The 26,311-nt window shown below is 49.1% G+C and overlaps 1 protein-coding gene and 1 long non-coding RNA gene across 5 annotated transcripts in view; one reads left to right on the plus strand and one right to left on the minus strand.

Annotated features, from left to right (window-relative positions):
- The window catches only part of igf1ra (insulin-like growth factor 1a receptor), a 143,322-nt gene that overhangs the window by 54,546 nt on the left and 62,465 nt on the right, over positions 1–26,311 (minus strand). The window lies entirely within an intron of this gene.
- On the plus strand, positions 1,056–13,362 carry LOC148659310 (uncharacterized). Of its 4 annotated transcripts, none has more exons than XR_015940421.1 (4): positions 1,520–1,753; positions 4,242–4,359; positions 6,835–6,987; positions 12,167–13,362. It is a non-coding gene; the product is annotated as an uncharacterized LOC148659310 (long non-coding RNA). The 4 variants fall into 4 exon arrangements; XR_015940422.1 differs by lacking the exon at positions 12,167–13,362 and adding an exon at positions 7,186–10,367; XR_015940423.1 differs by lacking the exons at positions 1,520–1,753; positions 12,167–13,362 and adding an exon at positions 1,056–1,185 and having other exon boundaries at positions 6,835–7,171.

A 26,311-nucleotide genomic window follows, 5' to 3' on the forward strand; every position in this document is an offset into this window, starting at 1 on the left:
ATATTGATAATCTGGCATTTTCTCAACACACAAAAAAAAACACAAGTTTGCCCTAACTGCAACCCGGTTATATGGGGGTAACTTATTTATTGCTCTCATTCTGGTAGTTATAAAACCATTAAATGATGAAAAATAAAAAGCCATTTTTCAATAAATGCTTCCTCACAGCTAAATGAAACAATTAGGTGTGTAGCCCCAGACTACAGTGAAGTGAGCAAAGCATCACACCAATAAACACCAAGGAGACAAACTGAAAATGGGCTAGTTCAACAAAAATAAGCAATTTACCAGTATTTTAATACAAATATGGTCAAGATTTAACTACAATAACTCCAGGCACTGGAACAAAACTATTATAATTGAACACTGCAGTTTCGTAATTACGTTGAACATGTCGATTTAGCGGGGCTTTGTCTTCTGAATGAGAAATATTATCCTAATTATTTTCATACAACCCATACACGTTTTGTTTTCAAAAACATTGATAAGACCGAATTATTCCATCAAGGAGACTGGCTCCATAAGAGAGTCTTGTGTTGTGCTTTGTTTTTGTTTTTTGGCGCCGATTTATTTATTCAGAGGTTAAAAACAATTGCATTTTTTATACATCCCAGACTCGCAGTTGACGCGAAAAACCGTGGTAATAAAACACAGTAAACCCTCTTTAAAAGACCATGAAGTCATTAACAAAACGCGGTCTTTGGTGTGTAGAGTGAGGTAGAAACCACCTCCGACGGAGCTGTGCTCTCCGGTGCTTGTAGGATGCGGTCTGTGTCCTCTTTAGGAATATGCATATTTAAAAACTGCTATTTGACTTCCCTGCGCACGTCATATTTGCATAATTGCATATAGTGTCCGCATTTCGCTTTCGTGGGGGTCTACCCTTTTTAAATCACTCGCTTTCCCCGCTGGCTGGCCAGGCTGTTCGGGAGGGTGTCTCTGCAGGAGCGGTTATAAAGATGCGGTGCTGTTTTTCGGCCCTTTTTTGGTGGGGGGGAGGACAGGAGGGAAGGTTACGTAAAACAGCCGCATTTCGGATCCGGTCCGAGAGGAGAGGGAGCTCCGTGCCGGGGATTGCAGGCGGCCGCGTCAGGAATAATTCATACCGGGGGCCTCTGGCATCACTGAGAGCGCATTGTAGCTGGGCAGGGGGGGGGGGCGAGCCGATTCAGGTCAGAGCACCAGGTAAGAAAACACCAGCCCCGGCTCAGAGCCCGGGTGCCCTAGTTTATCCGCAAGCAAAGCAGCTACAATCACGCAAATGCACTTGGCAAAAAAGCAAACACAAATTCACCGCAACGACAGGGCATTGATGAGCTTAGATACCCCCACCCCCCGGCGATTTCCAACACGGGGCGAGAGGGGAAAAAAAAACAGGTGTAAATTTCGGGAGCCCACGCTTATGAATGGCGCGTTTCTGCGTCCACCCGCCCACGTCCATTGATCCACTCGGCGTGTTTACACTCCAGGCGGGGGGGTGGAGAGGAGAGATTGATGCGGTTTCTGCCCCGGAGCTGCTTCAACGTTATCACTGCCTTACATCCGACTGTCACTCATTCAAAACGTTGGGTTTTTTTTTTACTATCCAACGAAACAAAAATGAGCCGTGGCTGTGTGGAATTCAAACGCGACAAAGGCTTTTTTTTGTTGTTAAAATGTTATAGTTAACTGCAGATTAAATTGTATATGACTTCTGCAATGGGAAAGGCACCGGCTCGTGATGCTATTTTTACAGACGGGATATCCGACAGCGGTAAATAACCAAACCCTCTGTACAATCCGCGCTTTGCAGTGTTTATGATGATGATGATGATGATGATAATTATTATTTATCATTAGTATCGTCGCTTGTGTGATCAACATGACCACTCCGGTGGCGCATTTCATAAAGGCTGTTTTTTTTTAACGCAAGGCTCTGCTGTAGTAGTACAAGCCCTGGTGGTAGGTCACTCCACAGTCAGCCGAGAATGGGATTTTTTTTAAAAAAAAATGTTTAAAAAAAAGTTTTAAAAAAACTGGGTGGAATATAGCTGGGCCAATGGCGGCAGGGAGGAGGCGATTCTCGGTGATTGGCATGTTATTGAGTCTGGAGCTGAAATGTGGTAAACAAGTCCTCCGCTGTAGGAGAGGGGGGGCTGTAACCATGGTAATTTAATACTCCTCTCCGGATTCTACACGGTACCAAACTGCTCGACAAGATGTCGAAATGCCCGGGGACCTGCGGGGTGTCGGAGGGGCACCTCGGGGTGTCCCCACGGACACACCCGGCAAGGCCCTGTGGACGAGCGCCGCGTCCGGATTGAAAACGTGTCCGGGCTGCCCCCAGGTGAAACAGCCTCACGGTGTTGAAGAGCAGGGCGGTCGGGCTTGTCTGAAGTCTCTGAACAAGAGTCCCGGGGGGAAAAAAAACCCGTTACAATTCAGCCCCGACTTATTTACGCCTTGTTACTGTAACTGATCTCGCCCGGTTACACAGTGCTCCTCGTCAAGCCAGAGGTCCCCCTGCCCGTGTCCGTTCAGGATTAAAATGTCGGCACCACGCCGGGCAGAAAGGGGCCGACGGAGAGAGAAGCACACGGCGAAACAACCGAAATGGCTGGAAAGAAGCGGCTCTCTTCTGCCGGCAGTGTTTTAATAGTGGTGCTGTCGCACTGCGCGTCCTCTCCGAAAGCTACAGTACAACACTAAAGCAACGCAAACTATACACGCTCTCGTCGTCTCCAGGTGTTTTAACGGGTTTTCACATTTTTTAAGTACCAGAAAATTTTCTTTGGTAAAACCACGTATTATCTATCCCCTCCGACTCCCGACCGTAAAAAAAAACACGACAGCTCACACCTCTCAACTTGTTTTCCGTGCGATTAATTTCGAAAGTCGATATATTTTCTCCAGTGTGAAGTATTCGTTGACCTAAAGACGAACTGCACACTTCAGATCCATAATCTCTGAAATCTTTATACTCTAAAGGTTTTGCATTATAACGATTACCAAAAAAACAACGCTTAGTGGAATTTATGCCACCCATTCATACAACCACTGTGTAAAAGGTAGCCTGGGCCCATTTTCCATTTGCAAACATGAATAAATGCACGAACCTGACTTATGAATAATGACTGACAGAGTAATTGTAAAATGTAGGAAATCAAAACTGAAGGAAGTTAATCTCTTTGGACACCGTCAAATATAATCCTGTATATATCTCCCTGCAGTTACCATCTGTTTAAATTCACATAAAGTCAATTAGTGGTAAATAGATTAAATTTAATTTTGCAGTGGCGGTGGACAAGATAAAGACGCAACTGTTTGGCATCTTCGCCTGACAGCGAAGTCAAATACAACCCAAGCTTATCAACATTTCCGGTCGATTCTGCCAGGATTTACATACCCAATCTAAACGTAAATTTGCACTTGTGCAATGCTCACTTCAAACACTACTCAGGGGTTTTTAGATGTACAAAAATGAGGTCCCCCCTAATTTGATGAAGAAGAGCTCTGGGTCTCTTCAAGGGAAGAGCTGTACATACACCCGTAACAGGTGCTGCCATATTACACAGACATTCTGACACTTATGGTAAAATCTCCCCCCCCCACCAAAAAAGGCTGCAAATTTTGAAAGCTACAGAATGTCTTAATAGGATCATATTGCAAATTAAAATACCAGGCAAGGTCAGGAATGGGGATTGCGTTGGTACACAGTAGTGCGCAAGGAAAAAATGTGCTCAACAGAAGCATTCCTGTAACAGTGGGTCATACTCTCTGAGCTTCTTGGAGAAATCGCAAGTGGTCACTACCCAAGTCATTGTTCACTTCATTCCTTTGTCATGTTTATTACTAAGCACTCGATACTGACTGTAAGGCTATCTCAGCTCCCTGACAATTAAGGCCTGCACATTATTCCAAACTGTATTTCAAAAGATAAAGAAATTGTCTAACAGGAGTCAGAGAAGGGCCTCATCCTGAGGTCTGCATGTCATGTTCTCTCAACAGAAAAACAAAAGCTACCAGAGTCTTGTGCCTTGTGGCCCGCAGCTCAGTCACAGAAACAGACCAAAAAGAGAAATGCAAACAGCAAGCATGACTGCAATTTGTGTAATCCACACGCACATCAGACCACTCCAAAGAAAAAGCCAGCAGTGACCCCCACTGTAGTTAAGCCCGCCCCTGCTGAAAGACTTTTCTCTTCCTCTCATTTCATTGTCATGACATCATCATCCCACTTCTCTCGTTGCCTGGATACCCAGCGGGAAAGAAACAATCTAGACGGATAAACGCACGCAGCAGACGGACACGTGAGACTTGGTTCATCTCATCGGCTGCACTTCTCGAATGGCACGCTGAGCGAGGTTGCGTGGGGACCAGGTAATTCAGGCACCATGCCGTTTTGAGTTGTTTACTGTACCTCCAGGACTGCCAGGGTAATGAGGAAAAGCAGTCCAAGCAGCGTCGCTGAGCCACAACACGACCACATCCACAACTACAGCCGACTCGCTCCGAGGGCCCGTTCAAGACCTCACCCTAAGATTCACCAAAATTGCGATTTTGTTCCTGCTCAGAACATTGAGAGTTTACTTTAAACTTTAATTTCAATAAGTCTAAAAATCCCGGTTGCAACCTACTGCATGAAGTGGTAAAGTATTTAATAAACCAGATCAGAGCTAAAGTAATTGGGGGAAAAAATCCACTCTCCTAAAAGTACAAAAGTTACGACACACTGCGTAGCAGTTAGATCCTTTTTTTTATAAGCTTCAGTCACATGTAGAAGCCAACTCCAGAAGACGATTTCAAGCTTGGTTCATTTCATTTTGATTACATCTTGCACTATCTGGTGTCTGCATTTCAACAGAATAAGATGAGATTTCTATTGGCTTAAATCAACACATAAAACCACCTGGAGCTTGTGAATCCTGCCCTGGATCAAACCGCAGCGCGGAGTGAGCAGGTCTTTCCAATCGGCATTGAATACAGAGCCTTTCAGTGCGCGTGTGTCTTTCCAGAGCACTTTAAGGTCAGAGGAGGTGCTTCTGAAAACATGCGGAGAGTGGCAGCCGGGGCATACTGGGCACGGCGTCTGAGCAGAAAGTCTCCAACGTGGGAGCGACTCATCCGCCCGGCACAGACACAGCCTCCCTGGAGCAGCTGACTGGCTGGCCTTTTTCTATCCCTTTATTTAGCCCGGATGATTAGCATGCTAAAAAATCCTCGACGTCCAGGGAAAAAAAAAAAAGAGGGGGGGGGAATGAGCCGAAAAACAAGAGTGTTTCTGGTGGCATCATACGGCCACGGCAGTGCTCCGGCGAGCGCGCTCGAACACACACACCGAGCCAGGGCACAGGCAAGCGCGCGCCTCCAGACCGGGCACCTGGGAGCACGGGTTTCTGCTGGCCGTGCTGCAGGCAGCTGTGCCAGGCTGAGCCGGGCTTTTCCGTGGTGCTTGAAGCAGGGCGCGGGGCTGCCCGGGACCCGGATCCTGCAGGTTGAACGGGTCACCCCCCCTGTCCCCCCCGCTGACGCGCACGATGCCCGTGTCCAGTCAGCCCAGTGAATACAGAGGCTACCAGAACCGCAGGGAGATCATGAAGTTGTGAAAACTGTCCCACGGGTGGGTACAGGGGGTGAAAGTGGATACACTGTATAAACCGGACCTCTGCGTCAGCTTGTCCGGTGTGGGAGAACAAGGTGCCCAACTGGTCCCACTTGTGTTCCCCGGCTCACAGGTGCCAACTCTTCCCTGTCCGTCAATGCTCGAGCTAACATTTAAAACACCTCGCAATTAAGATACTACAGAAAACGGCAGTGTCATCCGATGCCACGTGTAACAGCGCCCTATTTGAACGGATACTCGCAGGCTGCATTCCTGTGCAGAACTCAAAGGAGAGGCCCTCGAAGCAGGCTCTGCTCCGCTCCAGCCCGCACGGCTCTGTTTACCTTTGTTGTCTGTGAAATGATAAAAACTCATTAAGCCTGCTCTCTGCAGCTATGCGCCGCCACCTGCCATGACTCACAAATGGAGATTTGATTCATATTTAATGCAGTGCGAACAGGGCGCTCTCAGCGCACAGAGCAGGAACACATTTGGAGGGCCCGGTGAGGAAATCGGGGCCCCCGAGCCACTCGTAGCTGTTGGGGTCACGCTCATTTTGGGCACACGCACCCCATGGCACTTCGGAGCCGGCCAGGGGCGCAGGACCACCCAGCCGCTGCTGCAGAACAATGAGCAATGGCTTTTGATGGGGAGCACTTGATGTTCCTGGTTTGTTTTTGAATTGATTTAAAGGCCCACCCCCCCCCCCTCCAGCCGAGCCGCAGGTGCGAGATGTCAGATGTGTGAAACAGCGGCGAGTCTCTGCCGGCCCCTCCTGAAGCACACGCCCTTGCCTCAACTCGGCCTCCGCGGCTGGCGACATCGCGCCCCAGCGTCCTGTACTCCCGTGTGAGGGAGGTGAACAAGCCCCCCCCCCCCAGGAGAGCGCGAGCCAAAGGCTCCCCTTCTGCGATTTCTGCATTAAGGCATTAATGTATTAATTCACAGGGCATTAAATTACAATGTTAACAAGAGAACTGGCACCTACATGCTCCATAAAGGAATATTTTCCCAGTATAATTTTTCAGTGAAAGAAATCCGCATGGTTCTGAGTTTACAAATACCCGATTTGGGACACCCTTGCCATATTCTGCCCCGGAGCTCTGGGTAAACAGAAGTATCATATAAAAGTGCAATAATGTAACATTATCATTTGATAACACTGCCTCCAATATTAACAATGCCTGCCATTGTTTTAACTGTAACCATGCAGAAATACAGTACTCCTAAGTGGTTTTTTTTTTATTTTTCAGGTTTCAGGTTCTCCAAAAAGGCATCTCATTACAGGACCGAAACTGGATGTATTCTAACCTGCGTTGCCCAGGCTGCGAGCTTCTTGGGAGCGAAGGACTGGGCCTGTCTGTTCTGTGACCCGCAGTCCAGCCAGGGGCGCCCACTTCACCGAGGTATGTGCTGCTCTCGGTGTCCAGGCATGAAAGGCATTTCCTGTCGCCAGCGTTCAGCCGCAACAACGCCGCCGCCCCCTGTCTCCCAGCTTCACCTGTCTCATCACATTCTTGGTGCTGCTGCTCATGCGCTTCTAAGATGTACACATTTAAAAAGATTATTTTTTAATGTAAATGTTTTTTTTTTTAAATCAACAGGCTTTTGTTCCGGGTTGCTAGGCAAGCTGGCATCTTGGTGTTCCACTACTGATGAAAGCGTTGTGGCTGGGTAGGAAACATCGGTGCATACACAGCCCTGCTTAATCTGAAGCTCGCGTGACACGTGGGAACATAAATATGTCATTAAAGCTGGAACTTTCTGGAGTGTAAAGACACCCAGGGCAAAATGCTGCTCCCAACCCATCAAAGTCATACACAGTTCAAATATGTCAGCCTAAATTTAATGACAACACAGGTGTGAAGTTCACAGAATACACATTTTAACACCGTTTTGTTGTTACTGCAAATGAATTTTACTTGGTAGACAGAAGTGGAATATTTTCCTTCCACTACAAGAAAGTTTGATGTGTGCTGGCAGGAAAGTGAGAGGCCCAGCTGTAGACAAAATACATCTCCAGTGCTACAGGACACATCTCCACTGGGCTCTACACAGGCGCACTGGAGTATCACTGTTTAAACCAGGCAGGATCACTGCGCCCTCTGACCACTGATGGGAGACGCCTCTAAACACTGAAGGATTGGGAAATTTCACACGCAGATTTGGAGACCACTGCTGTCGAGCAAAGCCACCGGAAAACCGAACACGGGGACAGAATGCGTCCCTCCAACAACACTGCCGACTGCCCCCCAACGCAAATGGGTCCAAATCGTCAAAGCACAACCAAGGACTTATCGGATATTTTTTATAATAAAATCTTCTAGCAAGCAAGTCAGTAATTTACTGGGGGTGCTTCCACATGATTCCACCCTGCACATCTGTCCTCCCTGCAGTTCACTCCTAACTCAGCTGGCGGACGTGGAGGGCTCAGCAGTGGATCACGCCGTGTGCTGGAAGCTCTTTGGACCATGCAAGAGGAGCAGAGCCTGAGCCCCTCTCCCCCCCTGCCCATCCCCAGACAGTGGCAGTGTGTAAAGGCAGCCTCAAAGATTTTATTTTTAGTCAACAGCATAGCCTCAGCCTTCTTCCCTATTAATTCAGGAAACTCTCCAAGTTCATCTGAGGACTGCTTATTGCTGCTGATTTTGGCTGTCATGAACCAGCGTGTTTGTGAAAAACAGGTTGCGCTTGCTGGCACGAAACAATCTCTTCCCTTTTCTTTTAACATTAAATAGGACTTGGGAGGTAGATCTCCCCTCCCTCTCATGTCACACATCCTTGGTGAGAATTCTCCCACTCAGGAGGTGCCATCGACCCAGTATTCCTTTCGCCCCAGTGTCTACAGCAGAGAAGAGAACATTTTCACAGGCAACAATCCTTCACAGTGCTAACACACAGGATTCATTTTTGGAGCGCAATCAGTCCTCTATTTAACCTCCGACATTTAACTTTTTCATTCTGGCAGAATATTTGCTTTCTCCCATCTCTGTGCTTTATGTATGGGCACACTGACCCTAGTATATATATACACAAGCATTTGCTTTATTGCCAGCACTGATTTCATTGGTTTCGCCCTGTATGAAATTGTAAAGCGTACGAACAGGTTAAAAAAATAAATCAAGGAAATACATTCATTTTGTCCCAATCAAATGTAGTAAGGCCATATCTGTTCTCCATAATAAACAAAGGAGTCCGCAACGCTTGCAACAGGAATAGATTTCAAGACTGGCTTCTTAACGCTGGCTTAGAAGACATTTGCATCCATCTTCAGTAACTGCTTGATCAGTCAGATAACGGGAGGGCTGTTATGAGCTAGTGTCCAGCCCGGCAGGCACAGGGCATGTAGAGGAATTATACCCTGGAAGGGACCCCAGACCATCATAGAGCAGACTCTCACACATGAATATGGCAGGCAATTAAGAGATGCCAGTTAACGAACAGCATGCCTTTGGACAACAGAATCACAAGTTCCACTCCGAAATAAGGATGCTGACTTCCACAAATGCAACTCGTTTACTACAAGCAGCTACTAAAAATATACACCATAACTCGATGATACCGTTTATTAAATGCCATGAATTTCTTGGCGGGTCAAACCGAGCTGAGCAGAAAAAAAAGCCTTTGTCCAGGTGCCACAGTCTCCTTGACGACATGCCAGGAATGCACAGACGCCCTACCATACAGGGAGCGCAGATCAGCATCTCCTGGACCGCGCTGGCTGGCCACTGTCTGACACTGTGACGTTTCCCCACGAGCTACTTCTGGAAACAACCAACAGCGAGCAAAACAAGATCCCCTCGCCTGGCAACGCTGCCAATGGGTAAATCAGACCTCCAGAGAGCTCTGCCACGTTAAAATAAGCACTTCAGCAATCACTCCACGTCGGAGTATACATTACCCTCCACCACAAACACAGGTAACCCTGGAAGAGTGTTTTTAACCAATGAATATTGTTGTTCTGCCTCCGTAAATTACAGGAGAGCACTGGAACAACCCCATCCTGCCCTGGTCTCAGATAAGGGCTGATTTTATCCTGCAAGAATCTCAAAAGGTTTCCTAACTTCCGACCTAGAGAGCACCTGTAGGCACTGGGCAGTGGAGAAAACTGCATTTCCATACAGCTGCTGCAAGTCGGGGGCTGGGGGTGCTGTGCAATCCTCTCAAACCCCAGCTCTGCCTAGCACTATTTTTACTGTTTATTCTTCACTTATAAAACAAATCGCAAAACTATGGGAGGCTGCCAGAACTCAGGGGTTCTGCCACGTTCAGACTCCCAGCTGTGGATTTCTAGTAGGCTGTAGAAAGCAGTGGTACAGCAAGATACCGGCACATTTATTCATTTTAAAAGAATATTTCTACGTTTAAAACTACATAAATGTCAATAATGATCCATAAGTAACTGCAGGCATTTTTTTACCAGCATTCTTATAAAAATCTACACTTATTACTACTTCTTCCCCAGCAATTTAAGACTAAGTGGATTAAGATGAACAGATTTCAATTTAGCCTCCCAACATTCAACATTCCCAACAAATAAGGCTTGCTGGTGGACCCGTCCGTGGTGGACAGTAACTTCCCAACAAGTGCCCCAGCATGGTGATGGGGCGCGCTGTGCTGTAGGAGGTGCTGTCCTTTCAATGAGACATTAAAACCGAAATCTTGTGGCACCGATTACAAGGATTTTGCTCTCAGGTTTCACACCACAACTCAAGGACACTTTCAAACACAGCAAACGGCAAAAGGCCAATGTGGTCAAAATACGTTGCCAGCGACTCGCTCTTGACACTACCAGAGCCGGAGTTCTGACTTGCTCCGGTAGTGGTTTCACTTGCCAGGCCCGTCATCTCGGAAAACAGCTGTTTATTCCATTCAATTTGTTTTCATATAGCGCCTTTCACAACAAGGTTGCCCCAAGGCGCGTAACAATGCAATTGACGATACATTTTGTCAATACAGAACAGAAGACCTGAAGACAACAGAGGAGAGGGACCAAAAAAAAACCTCTAGGGGTCCAAGGTCAACTACTTGCCCAACCCCTTTGGGCATGCTAACATTATATAATTATGTTTATAGCTGCTAGATTTCCCCCAGCAGAATACATGCGCAGCTCATTAATGTTTTAACTGTAATAATATCAGCTGAAGGAATTCTTGTTTTGCTATTGCACTCCACTGCAAGGTGGCTGCTCACAAGCGGTGGGAGATGTTTCCGGCGAGAGATTGTCCCTGGTCTGTCTCGCCTGGCCAGGTGGCACACTTCCTGTGCCGGGAGACCCTCATTCTGTTTGCCGTTTCTCTGGCGCGTCTTGCTTGAGCTCTGGGTAGCAAGCGTAGGCCTGACACCTCTTCAGATGACATCCCGTCCTTCCCAAATGCACTGGTAGCTCCTCGCATTTGGCATCTGGCAAAGTTTTTTTTTTGTTTGTTTTCCAAGGCAACCCCCCCCTATTTTTGGAAGCATCGGTGTGCAGGGGATAGGGGATGTGTGGCGGCTCCCAGTTTTATTCATTTAAAACTGGATCTCCATTCCCAAGAAGACGTGCAGAAGCCACCCGCCCGAGCCCTGCACACAGATGTTACGAGAAACATCTGTTCGATCCATCATGCACACGAAAACCAGCACCTGAGGAGCCAGCCTGCACATGTAATGAGTCCCGTAACACTGAAGGTTAAGTCTTCTTCCGAGGAAAATGTGCTGAAACTGACTGTTCATCCACTGACTGTTTCACCAAGCAGGACACAATTACACAGGCGATTTTCACTACAAAGTACCGTGCACTTCCCTTCATCAGAAAGAATCTGTTTAGGACACACAGCGTCACATAGCTTAGTGAGGCCATTCCTAAACTTCAATATAATCAGCAGATCTGCTACATGCATTAAGTCACCTCAATGTTTAATATTTGGAGAGCCGATGACTTTGAATACAATGTCTGATAAGTTATGAAGGACTAACTGCTTGGCAGTAACTCACTGACAACTTGGATTGCTCACTGTCTGTAAGGGAACTGCTGAGAGACCAAGTAAGGATGTTCAGGGAAAAAAAAAAGATCTTAATGTTTTGTAGAGGAAAAATGTCATGTAGTGCCTTTTTTGCCTTACTGCTTCATTGTGATTTTCAACAGAAAAACAAACATGTGGAGAGAGAGAGAGAGGGAGTCACTTTTATAAACACACTTATTAGCTCCCATTGTTAGGGAGCACAATTCAAAACCCAGCGAGCGTTGGGGTCAGGATTAAGAGATCTGATTACACCAAGCAATTATTATTCTGCCGTAAACAATGAACTCATAAAGGCATGGCCTTATTAAGTATTGGGTAACAACAACAAACTGGGCGTTGGTGTTATGCCCCAGCACTGTCTCTGAAATAACTGCTGTATAAATGCCTGTCCCCACCCAGTTTTCCACCTTTGGTGGTATGTATGGCTAGTTTATGAAAAACCAGGAGATAAGAGGCTGCAACTCTTTCCTTTGAATAGTTGTGTATAGTTTTATTACCTTTCTAGCTAGCTACTGAGTACATAAAACAAGATTCTGTACGGCTGTGCTTAAAAAAACCAAAGAAATCCTTCCCGTCCCAGATCCTGAAGGAAGTCACTGATAAAACGACAGAATGCAGGAAGGCAGGAAAAAAAACAACAAGAAAACACAGACGCACAACGCCTCCCACCGGAAGAACTGCACCCCATTCCAGTTGTGCGATCATGCCATCACCCACTCCGTGCTGCTCCCACGGTTCTGGAGTGGGAGAACTGGGGCGATCAGCTCGCCCACCTCCCCACACCGCCTCCCACCCAGCCCCTCCACAGAGCAGGCAGCCGATATGGACGGAGAGGGACAGCTGACGGCCCGGCCCGGCCCTGCCCTAGCAGGAGAAACAGCCCTCCGCTGCTCATTGGCTGCTGGTGACATCATTCTTTAGTGCAACTTTTTTTTTCCTGTTGGGTGGGGTGGGGGAGTGGGGGGGGGGTGCTTTTGCTTTTTCTCTCCCTATCTTTCCTCTCACTCCCCCCTTTCAGGGACCTCTGAAGCTCACATAGCCACCCTAGCGAGAGAGAGAGAGAAAGAGGAGGGACTGAGGCCGACTCCGAGAGGCACAGCAAAAAGTTTTCTTTCCAAAAAAAAAGTCACTTTCCCAGCTTTCCCTTCTGTCCTTTCTTCATTCTCCTTATTTTAGGCAAGACAGACTATTCAAACTCCATTTCAACTAAAAGGCCGGGCTGGTCAAAAACATCCTACATTGCGCCTAAGATTTTCCAAGTTGCTGCCTGGGATGTTCCCAGTGCAAAACTGGTAAAAATCCTCCCTTTGAGAGATGAACTGCAACAGCCCTGTCTGTAACTTTCATTTTCTGCGTTTCATTTCAAGTACTTCCACAGGCAAGTGTCGATCTAACGTCAGCCAAACAGGAACAAGGCCACAACACTGCTCCTGGGCTCCGGCTACCCCACACGTGTGAGGAGAGCTTGCTCTTCCCAGCACTGTGCAGCACCCCCTTCACTGCAAGCGCTGTCCTAATGAGGCGCGTTCCAAAGCGAAATGAACCCAGCTTAAAATATTTTAAACAGTGCTTTGCTCTGTTATTGTTAAAAAGATCGATTATCACATCCTAGAAGTCCGTGGAGCGCCTGGAGAAGATCAAAAGGCAGGAAAACTGCCGTTAAATTTGAAGTGATTTAATCCACATGGACTCTTAACGCGCACAAATTATATGTTAAGAGTACAGGGGAGAACATGCTTCTGTTTTCTAAAAATAAAATGAACCACTTTTTTATCTGAGGGATTGTCTCTGTTCAGCCACCCCATGGAACGGCCTGCCCTCAGGGCACCGGGCCTGCAAGTGACCTGATTGTTTGGGCATCTTGACAGGAGAGACGACAGGGCTGCGAGCCAACACCGAGAGGCTTAGCCGTGTCTCGGTCTCCGGGGCCGATCCCCTCACAGACAGGTGTCTGGCGAATCCCGCGCCAGACCCGGGACCCGCTGACCCACCCGGGCAGATCCCTCGCGGGGGGAGGGGGGCTGGCAGGCGTGGCGCCGGCCTCCGCCGCACAGGGACAGCCGGGAACGGGAGCTAGGAGGGCGCGTGGCCCCGGACTCGTGCTCGTCGTGCGCCACAGCGGCCCCCTCTCCGCACAGAGGGCCCGCGGGCGCAGGGACCGGGCCCGGGTGCTCTGTGCGCACACACACACACACACCCCCACCAGCAGGACAGACCCCGCAGGCAGCAGGGAACAGGAGCGGGGCCGGCCGAGGAACGCGGAGCTAAGAAGAAAGAGGAGCACACCGGACGAAAACCCCGGCCTCACGTTGGCACAGCCATTCAGAGACACCAGGAGAGGGAGGTTTCAGAAAGGAGAGAAGGGCGGAAAAAAGGAACAAGGAACAGCCGGCTATGGGATCAGCTATGAAAGGACAGAGCGAAGGAGGATAAACAGAGGACACGGAAAAGGCAGCAAGAGAGCAAGAAAGAAAGTAAAAACATGCCGGAGAGTGAGGGAAATGAGGAGAACGGGAAAGAGCATGAACGAACAAGCGAGAGAGAGAGAGAGAGGGACAGAGTGTGAGCCAGAGGAAGTGCTTGGGCCCCACATCAAACATACACTTCCATAAATAATTGAAATAGAATGCCATCGCTTTCCCCCAAACAAACAATAGCTCGATTGTGCAATGTTTTGCCACGGATGCAGCCAGGGGACATAAAGACTAGCTTTGAACAAGCAGGCCTCCCCCTGCCTCTGACCCGAACTCCTTCCCCCCCAAGCACTCCCCTCCGCTGCGACACTGAGAAGGCAAGGCAGCGACACAGTCTACAGGCTCGGGGGGCCCCCCATTTCTGAAAAATATCCCCTTTGTTTCCGTCGCCGGGGACCTCACACAGTCCGCAGGGGCACAGAGACTGTACTGCCGGCATGGGCCAGCAGGGGGCTCTGGACTTGAAGAGAGGGGAGTTTGGACTGGGTCTGGGTTTGACTGACTCATCGCTGTGTTGTTCACGCAGTGGGGAGGCTGCGTTTCATTTTTACTCCAGGTGATTAAAGTTACTTAGCTTTCAAATAAGAAAACCATCCGCGTGGGAGGAGAACTAAATCAGTCAGGAATCTGTCAACGTGTTAGAAAGCAATTTATAAATAAGTGTCGTAAAAGATCACGATGAGAATTTGTATTATTGGGGAAATGTGAACACCCGTTACCTGTGCAGTCAGTACGAAAGCTTAATGGGACTGGTTGGGCACCAACAGGACTACAGGAATGGAAGCAAGAGCTCACGGGCTGAAGAAAATAAGCCTTTTGAGTTTTGAACAGAAGACTAGGAAAGGACCCAAGACAAAAAGGGGTCCTTAAAGTTTTAAAATGCTACAATAACAGAAAATCTTTTTTTTCAATCCAAATTTTGTTTATCCATTTCTGAATTGACATTGGGAATATTAAAGGTCCTGCCATTACACAACTAAGGCTAAAATAAGTCTACCCACTTTTAGGCCTGCGTCTCCATATTGTTTCCAGGCTTGGCATTTAATCAGGTAGTTTTATGTAGGCCTCTGACCTCTAAAGGATGAAGGTTTAAACCTCTCTAACCATGTGCTGAGCTCCAGGACCAAGTCATGAGGATCGGTCCTCTAAAAACGAAACTAATTTCGCATTTCAAAACAAAGGGCAGAAAAAAATCTCCCAGCAGTAGGGCAGTGGTTCACTAGCAGCCTGAAACCTGACATGGTAGTGCAGAGAAGCAAAGGTAGTGTCATTTGTACACATTAATTGTTAAAATTCCTTAGAATATATATTTGCCCTGAAGGCTTTACAGTACAAATGAGCTAGTTCCTGCTTATGAGTGGCAGAACTAAATGACTTCAAATCTGGCATGAGCATCAAGTAAGGAGAGATGAGACATTTAAACCTGACAGTCCCACGCTGACAGACATCCAATACCATGCAAGCAGACCTGCTCCCAGATAAAGCAGCACATGGACCACGCTGTCCCGCTAGCACACACAACAGCCCCGAGCTGACACTGAGCACGGATCCAGGAACTCAAACTCAGAATCGGAAAGAGCCAGCTGTAACAGAACCAGGCTTTCAGGTGACCCCACACCCAGAAACCGAGTCGAATGCCTTGTTCCCAGCAGGTCTCGGGTAGCGAAGAGCTCGTCAGCACACCTGGGATGAAGCCTTCGAGCCTCAATACAGCAGTCCTGCACCCCCGCTCCTCCATCGTGTGCAGCTCTGCTGCTGTCCCGGTGGGCGGCCGTGGGAACACGCCTGAGCCAGCCGTTTCGAGCCGTAAGCCGGGATATCCGCGGGAGGGAAGAGAGTTCCACCAGCAGTGTCTTCGACGCGCTGCCCTTGGCAGCCCGCATCATTCCCGCTGACTGCAAGCAGAGCGGACCGCGATGCCCGCGCCGCCAGCCCAGGCCATTCGCCGCCAACCCACCTCTCCCAGCATGCTGGCAGGGCAGACTATCACGTCCCCATTATCCCCCCCCCACGCGTGGCCACAGTGTGACGCGAAAGAGGGAAGGGGCTGGGGAGTGGGGTCGTGCCGGCGCAACAGCCCCCCGCGCGGTCGGATATTCCCGACTGTAACACAGTCCTGCCAGCAACCCGCTCGCAGGGCCGCCGAGACGTGCGCCAAGCCACCAGCCGCGTTCGACCCGAAACACGGTTCCCGTTTCCCTGTGGGCTGGGCACGACTCGCCCTGCCAGCCCGCTGCGCCCCACGGGAGAGTCGCCCCCTGCTGCAGGGGCCGGGTCTCGCCGACACCGAACGCCAGGGGTACCCGGCCCCCAGCCCCCGCAGCACAGCCCGGGGGACCCCGGTCACCGTGCTCCACGGACACGGCGTCTCTGCTCTCACAGGTGATAATGAGGCTGTCGGGGCGCCAGTGTGTGCTCCAGAATACGCAACGTCAATGGCTGGGCCTGCCCCCGTGGGGGACAGAATAACCTACCAGTTTTACACGCCCCGAAGACAGCATCCACACCCATTTAATCACTGCAGGCACGGTTTCAGAAATGCAGAAATGTTTCACATCAGTGGGAGGTTTGCTCACACAACGACATGGGTCACAAGGTCCAATCCAACTCCATCCGAGGGGTGAATGACCAATGCCCTGGTCTCTGCTTTAGTGCCTTGGAATTAGTAACAGCTTTGTTTTCTGCCTTATAGTTCTGTTTGTGAAAACTTAAACAAAAGGTACACAAAGCGCTCATTCCAATGACAGAAAAGACCGACCATAACGTTGCCGCAGGCTATGTTCTGCGAGTATGTGCGGTATAATGCTGAGGTGTTAAGGCAGCTGAACTGGCTCTTGCACTAATCCGCTGTCGTGCTGCAGCTTGCCTGCACGGCCCTGGTCTCCGAGACCAGGAGCTGCAAGTAGCAGGGGGAGAGCCCGACGCCACCTCGCCACTGCCTCTCCCTTCCACTGAATACCACCCAGCAGGCTGGCACAGGAAACACAAGCCCGTCTTCCACTTCCTGCCACCTGCAAGGATAAACAACTAAAGGTGGAGGCTGAGGCCCGGGGCCTGGGTGAGCGGTTTAATGAAGGAATTCCAGCAATTCGGGGTTTCACAGCCAGTTCAATGAAGTGGATTACACCGCGCGCCAAATTCCACTTGTAACTCATGACTTCATTTTTTCAAGTACAAAAACAGGCAAGCTTCCCGTTTCCTGTGGATATCCATGGTACAGGCAACAACAGATTGTACAGCAGCCTGTTCTGGAAAGCCTGACTCACACTTCGATAACCAGGCAAAACTGGCAAGATAATCATGAATGAGTGTGCTTGTACATGTACTGCCATTAAAAATATTTCAGCAGTGAGTTCAGAGGACACCTCCATAGGGAGCAGTAAAATTCAGAGGCAGGCAGAACACTACACAGAGAACAGCGGGGGTTTGGAACAAACTCCCTCACAGCCCACTGTCCAGAATTCTTTCAGAAATGGCCTTTTGGATCCTTTCGCCATTAGCAACAGAATGAGTTAATGAGGGCATCCTGCCATTCAGGGCTTCATCTCTTTTGCAAACCTGTAGGTTTTTACCGCACATGAAACGCACACAAACTCACAAGGAAAGTCAGAATCGAGCGAGCGTCATTTAACCCAACCTAATTCACCCAGTTGCCAGAAACTGTACGATCGGTTCAAAAGCATCTCAACTTTTGAGCCCAGAAGGCAGAGCTTTACAAAGGTAACAGGGCACCATCACATTAAGAGGATGTCATGGCTGACATTTCAAAGAACAATGCCCAGAAGACTGGTGATGCTGCACAACCTGCAGTGACACATCACCCCTGCTCACGTCCGGATTACTATTCAGCGAGAGCTGCTCTGCTTGTCCAGCTCTCTCTCTACGTGCATGTTTCTTGGCAGCAGGACGTTCCACAGCTCCACAGCCCACTGAAAGATGGATCCTCAGGGGCCCGCTAACAAAACCGGCAAACTCCAGACTCCAAGGTCACAGAGGTTAATGCTCAAATGCTGTGGCAATTCTCAGGTGCTCTGAAGAATGTGTCAAGTAGTTTTATGTCGCTCAGATCATTACTTCTAAAAGATCTGGCTATTTGAGAAGAGGCTGTATAATGCACCTGATCTCTGAGCTGTGACAGTCCCATGGTATGAAATGATCAAAACGTGAAATACTGTGGGCCATGCAAATTGTTTAAAATAATCCCCGTTCATGCTATAAATTTTATAGCTTTAACCGCCTTGAAAGCGGCCAAGAAGTTTTAAGTGCAGTTTGCGTCCACTTAAGACTGTTAAACACTGCACTGAATGACCTTAGGGGGCAGTCACGAGTTCAGTTATAAATAAGGTCCCATCAATAGTGTGGTCTGTCAGAACCATGGAAGGTGTAATAACCACCTACACGACATGTGGATTAGTCCCAAGTGAACAGCCAACGGGACCGCAGAGCTGACAGATGCAATGAGCTGGACTAATTAGACCTTTCAGAGTATGGCTCTCCAGGCTGGTCATGTGGTATGAACAGGATCTTCACTAATTACAAGATACAATGTAGTAAAAGAACAAATGAGCTAAGCATATTTTCCGATGCAATCAAGAACAACAACTATGGCAGGAGGGAGTCTCGTGGGTTCATGTCAGCCACGCTGTGGATGAACCACTGAAGGATGCAGTGAACGCAGCACAGAGTGGCTGGCGAGCATGGGGCCGTTTTAGGAAATCACCCCATAAGACTCAAACAGGATAAAGCAACGCTAATAATGAAAAAAACCCATGAGCAAGTATACCATCCTGAAAGAGATGAGGAAAACAAATCAATTCAACATTTCTTTGCAGGGGTCATCTGGGTCTTACTCCTTCCAAAGTGTGTCTGCTCCATTTGTTTTACTTCAAAATAAAAGCAAATCACATATAAAGGGATAGATGTCTCAAGTTAAATGAGAGAAAACCGCAAACACTGCTGAAATATGAAGTTGGAAAAAAGAGGCACCCTGCAGGCCTGAGGTGAGGAATTCAGTAAACACCTGCATGACCAATTCAGAGGCTCTTGAACTGCTAGCTGTCCGTTATCTTGGTTACCACTGCTGTCTCCTGTGAAGATGGACTCTCACACATTTAACCATCAGAAGAGTGACGTCAGCCTTTACTTCTGTGGGCATCTTTAGGACTTCGGGGTTCTTGTATTTCTGCACATACGTGTACATGTGCACATGTACATAGTACATACTGTACCTAAAACCATCTGTGTGGAATTGAATACCTACTTGATATGCATACTCCTAGGCCCATGTAAATTACCAAGAGGTGCACTCGCACATGCATATTTCATCTCCATCTTCTTTACAAACTTTTTCGTTTGGAAGATTCAACACTCCAGATGAGCCTGTGTGTTTCTCTCCTCGCTGCTGGTTTTGCGTCAGTGGCTCTTTCCTCCTCCTCCTCCTCCACCGCCTACTGGATTTGAATCCAGCGCCTCTCCTCCTCCACCCAGACTCATCCCTGTGCTCCCACCTTCCCACGACAATCCTGCCCCCGGCTCCGTGCTGGTGTGGGAGAAACGGGGGAACGGTTACCTTGGCTACACTCCCAGCAGCAGGTGTTCCCTGCCAACGCCCGAGAGAGCTCCTGCAAGATCTGGAAGAGAGCAGGAGTGCTGAGCCTTCCTCACCCTGCCCTGCCCACTGTGGGCGCCCCAGTACTCCGGCTGCCTCCCAAGCCCCGCACCCCAAGTCCGGAGAAAGAGCCGGAGCTGGCGATACCACCGTCTGAGAGACTGGACACGGAGGGGCGACCAGCCTGCTGGGACCCCAGGAGCGCAGCCTGTGAAGCCGGCGTGAGGATCTCCACTCCTCCATAACCATTCTGTAACGCACTCGTACAAACCCCTGCAAGCACAGACGGCCAGCAGCACCGCTCACAACAGCGACGCCTGCCATCTTGAAAGCAGTCACTGTGCAACATCAGCTTGCGCACTTGCACTTAACTGTTACGCTGGCACTGATTTGGGGGAGAGATGCTGCAACCTCCTGTACCCCCCTGTCCTTCTCTCCCTCAGCTGGTGCACACAACACTAAAGAATCAGACGCATAATAAAGTAGAGATACCCCAATTAAAGTGTTTTTTTTTTTACAGATGAATCCTTCAAACGTTCTGAAAGTTCTGAAATACTTTCAATTCTGAAAGTATTTTGAAATGGAAAAAAAAAACTTTGCCAAAACAGTTATCAATGCGTTTCTTTATTATACCCGGAAAAAAACAACATTCAAGGTTGAAAAACAAACGAGCCGGCTCTTATCCAGACAGCCAACACAATGTACTGTCAGTCAGCGTGTGCCCCCCCCTCACAAGTCGCACTGTTTACAATATCTGGATTAGGCTGGATTACCGACTTCTGTTCTTTCTTTCACTTGTTCTGTTTGTGACCTCGACAGATGCCTCGATGGGAACCTTTTGTCACACGGTTGTGGGCAGAGCGCAGCACAAAGGCACAACAAAAACAGACGAGGCCTCGAAGCCTGTGGACGTCGCCGCCCTGGGCCCGTCGCCCTCCCCCAGCCCCGGCGCAAACCAGCGCTGGAGACGTACGGCGTCGGGCACCTACCCACCTGCCTCCTCCCCGCGCTGCCCCCTCCCTCACAAAATGGCCGCCTCACAGCTCCAGCCCGGGAGGATGGGAGGGAGCAGGAGGTTTCATTTTATTTTTATTTCTCCTTCATTACAGATCCTATCGCTACTCCCATGGGTGCCGCCTCCCCCTAGCAAACCCGATACCCTCACTGCAACGGGAAACGAGCTCAGGGCTTAGTTACAACCGGGAGGGCGCCGGCGGGCGAGTGTCCACGGGGCTGGAGCCTCTGCACGAGGGGCAGGTCTCCCGGGCTTCTCCCGAGAGGATCGGCAAAACTTCTCGCTCACTTTCACCCCCACCATGATATGGTGGAGACACGACACTTGCGCGAGAAAAGGGTTTTCAGCCCATGTGGATTGAAAACCAAGACTGCAGTGTTTTGTCTGATGCTTTCAAAAAGCGATTTCCCATTATATATCATCTTTTCCATTATATATCGTATTTCACTTCTACAGCTGGTTGTTTCGCTGTTACGATTCAGGTCCAGCCCTTTCCTCAAGGGGACAACAGCAGTCTCACCCTCGATTTGAACCCACCGTCTCCCAGATACACGTCCAGCACCCTAACTGCTGCACGTTTGTATTTATGCGTTTTCTGCTTGGCTGCGTTTCCTCTCTCAGGAGCAGTCGTCTTCTTTTCATGATGAGCGTAACGGCCATGGGATAAACCGCCTCTGCGAGACGGAAGCCCCAAGTCTCTGCAGCGGAGTCCTGGAGGGCTGGCCAGCAGAAGCTCCCGATGACAGGGCGTTCGGAGGGAACGGCTGGAGCAGTATCTGCAGGAAAGGGCATCTGCTGGCGGCGTGACACAAACTCAACCTCAGGAGGAGAGAGCTGGAGCCCTCGGCTCCTGGCCCGGGTCGCCAGCCGAGCCAGCACGCTGCGGGACTGGATCCCGCGGCCAGCACCCCCAGAGATCTGCACCCCTTCACTGGCATCCCGCTCGGCCGGAGCAAGCGCGCGAGGAGAGAACCGATACTAATGAACTCCAGTGACCTTTAATGCAATCATGACCCCCCTCCGAAGAAGCCAGCGAGGAGACAGAAATACACACTTAACTGCCTCAAACCTGCAGGGGAACTGCGGGACCGTTCACGCATGAGAAGAAAATAAAACCGGAGGTCTGGTTGGCAGTTCAACCCCCTCCCCACCCCCAGCTCCATGAACTCTGCTTTAACACACCAGCAACACTGTTCCCCATCACTCGCATGCTCTCAGATTACAGACTACGGCAGACATGGCAAATAAGTTCCCTACAAATTCCCGGCCTCACACACTGACCAGAGTTCAATGTGCAGCAAGCACTAGAGCCGTCGTTTCACAGACGGCTGTTAAGTGGGCCCTGAAAAGGACAAAAACTCTTTCACCCGAGTGTGCCAGTTTATGGGCAGCAGAAATCCAGAGCGAAGGGCTAAGATGTATAAACGTGCAACCAATTAAAATACGGCATAGTCGGGCTGCGTGCTTGAACAGGGATTGTTGTACTCTCTACAGTCAGGAGTCTCGCCGTTACCCACCTCCTGGCACCCTGAGGTCGGGATTCACCCCAGCTTTCCACTGGTCAGTGTCTGCGCCCCCAGAACGCTGGCCCCAGGCTCCACAGCTGCCACAGAGGGCTGATCGGCACACAGGGCTGCAAGTGCCCCGCAGATCCGAAGCCCTCATCCAAAGAAGGCGGCCAGCCCTCTAAGCAAGCTCTACTGTATAATGTGGTTAACTGCGTTTTCTATTTATATTTGTTCCTCCTTCAGAAAAAGGAAATTTGACCTATTAAATCCAGATGTGCGAAGGAGAGGCACAGCCCCAGTGTCTGCGCAGGCAGCTGCAGGCCCGGCCGGCGGAAGCCGGTCCCGGTCTAGGCCAGGTGCCGCGCTGGTCCGGAACGCTCACGGGGGCAACCGGCTCCCCCCAGCGGCTGGCTCGCGGCCCAGGACACCGCCCTGCGTCACCTGTTCCAGCCTGAAGGCCCCGACCCCAGGCCTGCTGCCCCCCGCACCCTCAACCTCCCCCGGGAAGAGCAGGATCGGGCTGCAGGGACTCCGGACTATATCCCCTTCTGTCCCAGACTCCTAACGCACTGGTCGGTGAGGGTCTCTAATATTGTGGCCACTGCGTGTCCATCTCAAGCGGGGGGAAAAATAGCAACCGTGATGGTTGTCAGGAGGATGAATTACACTCCTAGAACAGACATGGCTCCAGCTGCACAGCAATACGATCCGCTCCAGGTTTGACAGGCAGCCGGCTCTAGCGCAGGGGTTCCCAACTCCGGTCCCACGTTTTCCATTCCCACTGGGGCTAACTGATGCCTGTCCTTGACCAGCTTGCTTGGTTTGATATTTTTAGTCCATATTTCCAAGCGCCTCACCACACAGAACTTTATGCAGTCTCTAATTAAGAGTCTTAATAAAGCTTGCTAATGAAGAATTCGCGGATATATTTCTGATCAAAGTCCCTTCCTGAACACAGGTGGGAATGACACCATTCATCAAGCAGAAGGAAAAACACTGATTCACTGCAGGAGTTGGTACTGTAAGTCTGTTTGGTCAGAGTTCTGCTCACATGCCTGAACAAATGTACCTATGAAGTTCAGGAATTGACACAGGGTTGAAACCAATAACAAAAACCCTTACAATTCTTTAAAAGCTGAACGAATTTTCAAAAGCAGCTATAATAAAGATTTAAATCAATAAGTTTGCAATTAAGAACAATACCAGGAGAGATAGCGGTCTCCCAGCACTGAGAACCACTGCTGCGGCAGTTTCCACTAGTGCCCTTGCCTGGGTTAAATCTGCAATTAAATATATTCCTGCCCTCACTCACTGGGAGGATTTCTCCAGCAGCCGGCAGCACGTTAACCCAAACTACTGCCTTGGGTCCTTCTGAAACATCAGCTTTCTCCTTCAGATCAATAAGAAATGAACGATTTTGTAGACATGAAGTCCCGTGATAGAACAGCAGCTGTGAAGACCTGGGCCTTCCTCTTTCAAAGCTGCTGCTGCGCTGACCACGCCGTCCGAATAGCAATGAGATGAATTTGCTCCGAGCTGCTTTTGCTAACTTGCAGAATAGTAACATCGATGTCAATCCACCTGTGGTCTCAGATTCAGGAGGATCTGCCAGCTCAGGAGAGCTCTGGACAGCTTCTGACTAGCAGTACCGCGCATGGTTATACATTTCTAAATGCCGGCTGAATTTTTGCGCACCGGACAGAAGTTAAAAACCTGACAAACCTTCAAGCTGTTCTGCATGAAGACAATGGAAAAAACTTTGATTTGGATGGCTGGACTCGATTGAGATTAGATCAATCTAACTTTCAGAGCTTGTGGCAGCTGCTTTTCAGCAGGTTGATACAGAAGCCTGGACACTGCACGCTATCATATACAAGCTGACACCAGGCGCTTAGTTAATTTCTCTTTCGGCACCTTTTGATAAAGCGGACAGTTAAAAGAATAAATAACCAAGCACACGCAGGACTCGGGTGCTGGGTGTCTGGAAGGAGTCGCCCATGTGGTCCAAGGCGATACTTGATTTCCTTCAGGAAACGCCTTGTTGAGCTCCTCACATCAGTAAGCTACTAACTACCGAAGGAACCAGATGAGCATGAGAAATGGTGATCCAACCCCCTTTACTGTGCATCTAAAAAGTGTTGCTTCTCCTTCGGTCTCGAGCACAAGAAAGTTTACAAACGACAGGAGCCTTGCTTGCAAGTTAGCTTATCAGCTACAGGAAATCAACACTTCATCTTGACAAATCCCTGGGAACAACAAGCTGACAGCTTGCTCCACACTCCTGACTAACCATTGCAGAAAGAAGCACTCAAAAGCACCCCCCTCTTAATCTTTGCTACCTGAATCCAAGGAAACACAGGACCTACAACATTCTCAAAGTCAGAAACATTATACTTTGGCATTATAAACCCTTGACTTGGGACTGAGTATAAAATGGAATAGGTGTTGTTAAAACTGAAGCTCAAAGACAGATGAGATCATAATTTTTTTATTTTTTGCAACTCAGAAATATTTAATAAATCAGGGCACACACTCAACTCCATTTTAAACTGTCATCGCTTTGGCACAAAAAAGCTTTCATCAGGCTGCAATGTTGACAGAGCTGAGCAAATTATATTGGAGTTTAGTGTGCATTCTGCTTTAGCTGCCCCTGATTGATTTCTATTGGAAAACCTCATTAGATTTGGATGTATTTTCTTTTGTTCTCGGAAATATTCCCATTTTTCCAAGCGTGCCCCTGCGTTTTGGTCAATCAGCTCGGTTTCTGGCTAAATAACCCCTCTTACCACCATGTTAGCTGAAAAGCACAGGGTCTCCAGTAAATGTACATCACCTTTTCCTACCGTTAGACGGAGGGCTAACGAAGCTCTTACTGCCAGAACTGCGAGCTCAGGGCCAGCCTGGGAGCCCCAGTGGTGACTGGGACACACAGAGCCCGAAGCTGCTTCCTCCCAGTCAGCGCCAGCTGGGAAGTCTGCCCCTTGACTCCGGGAATCCCAGTCACAGACCGCTAACAACCAGCCCCAACCGAAACAAGGGATCCCTGGCCACTGGAGCCAACTTACGCTCCAAAAGAAAAAAAAAAGGAGAAAAAATAAAATACAATAGACTTGATTGTTACACTCCAGAGACTTATAATGGTTTAAGATGAAATGAAGGGGGTTTTCTGCGCGAGGCAGATATTACGTTATCTGGCATCACACACTGAACTTTTGTTTTCTCTGTTCCCAGGATTTTCCAATTTTGTGTCAAAGTCAGTTGTGAAAGCAGCAACTACGCTTCCAGACATCGGAGCCACGTAAATATAAGATGCATTTACAGCGAGGAAGAGAGGCAGCACTGGTCACTGGCCAGCAGAAAATCACCCTTCACGCAGTTTCAAGGATGGACAAATGCACAGCGTCCCCACGCATAGGTCCATGGAAAAACTGAAAACAACACTGGGGACTTGGAAAGGAAAAAAAGCTTTTATTTCCCCCAGAGAGAAGCTGTTGTGGGAGTCTGGAACGAGCTGCCCAGCCGCACTGTCAGAGACAATACCCTAGCTTTGATCTGCGGATCAATCAGCTACTGATTACAATTCCCCACAATTACAAACTCCCTTCTCATCACATGCCAAATGATGGCAAAGCATTTATATAGCAGATACCTGCATGAGCAGCACCACTATACCGAGGTCAAGTGAAGACGTGAGATTTAATAAAGTGAACCTTACTGTACAGGAGGCCGGACTGTAGAAGCCCAGAGTGGAATTCAGCCAGGACACTGAGGTTAACACCCCTGCTCTTACAAACACTGCCAAGGTGTCTTTAGTGCCCAATTAGGCTGGATCTTGGTCTGATGTCTACAGCACAGTGTGCTCAGTCACCATGATGCATTGGCTTTTGAAACTTCTGGTCCACAGGGAAGAGCACCACCTACTGGTCCACCACGCCACTTACAGCAGCCACCTAGTTCTCCTTGGAGGTCTCCCATTTCAGCCCTGGCCTGGCCCAGCCTGGGCTGGATATTAAACTAGATGGAGCAAATGGCCGCCTCTCACATGTAGCATTTCATACACTCTTGTCAGTGACATCAGCTTTATTTACAACCTTTCTTTTCAATAAAAAAGAGCATCTTA

The sequence above is a fragment of the Lepisosteus platostomus genome, chromosome 7 (assembly GCF_059453375.1).
Source record: "Lepisosteus platostomus isolate fLepPlt1 chromosome 7, fLepPlt1.hap1, whole genome shotgun sequence".
Lineage (NCBI taxonomy): Eukaryota > Metazoa > Chordata > Actinopteri > Semionotiformes > Lepisosteidae > Lepisosteus > Lepisosteus platostomus.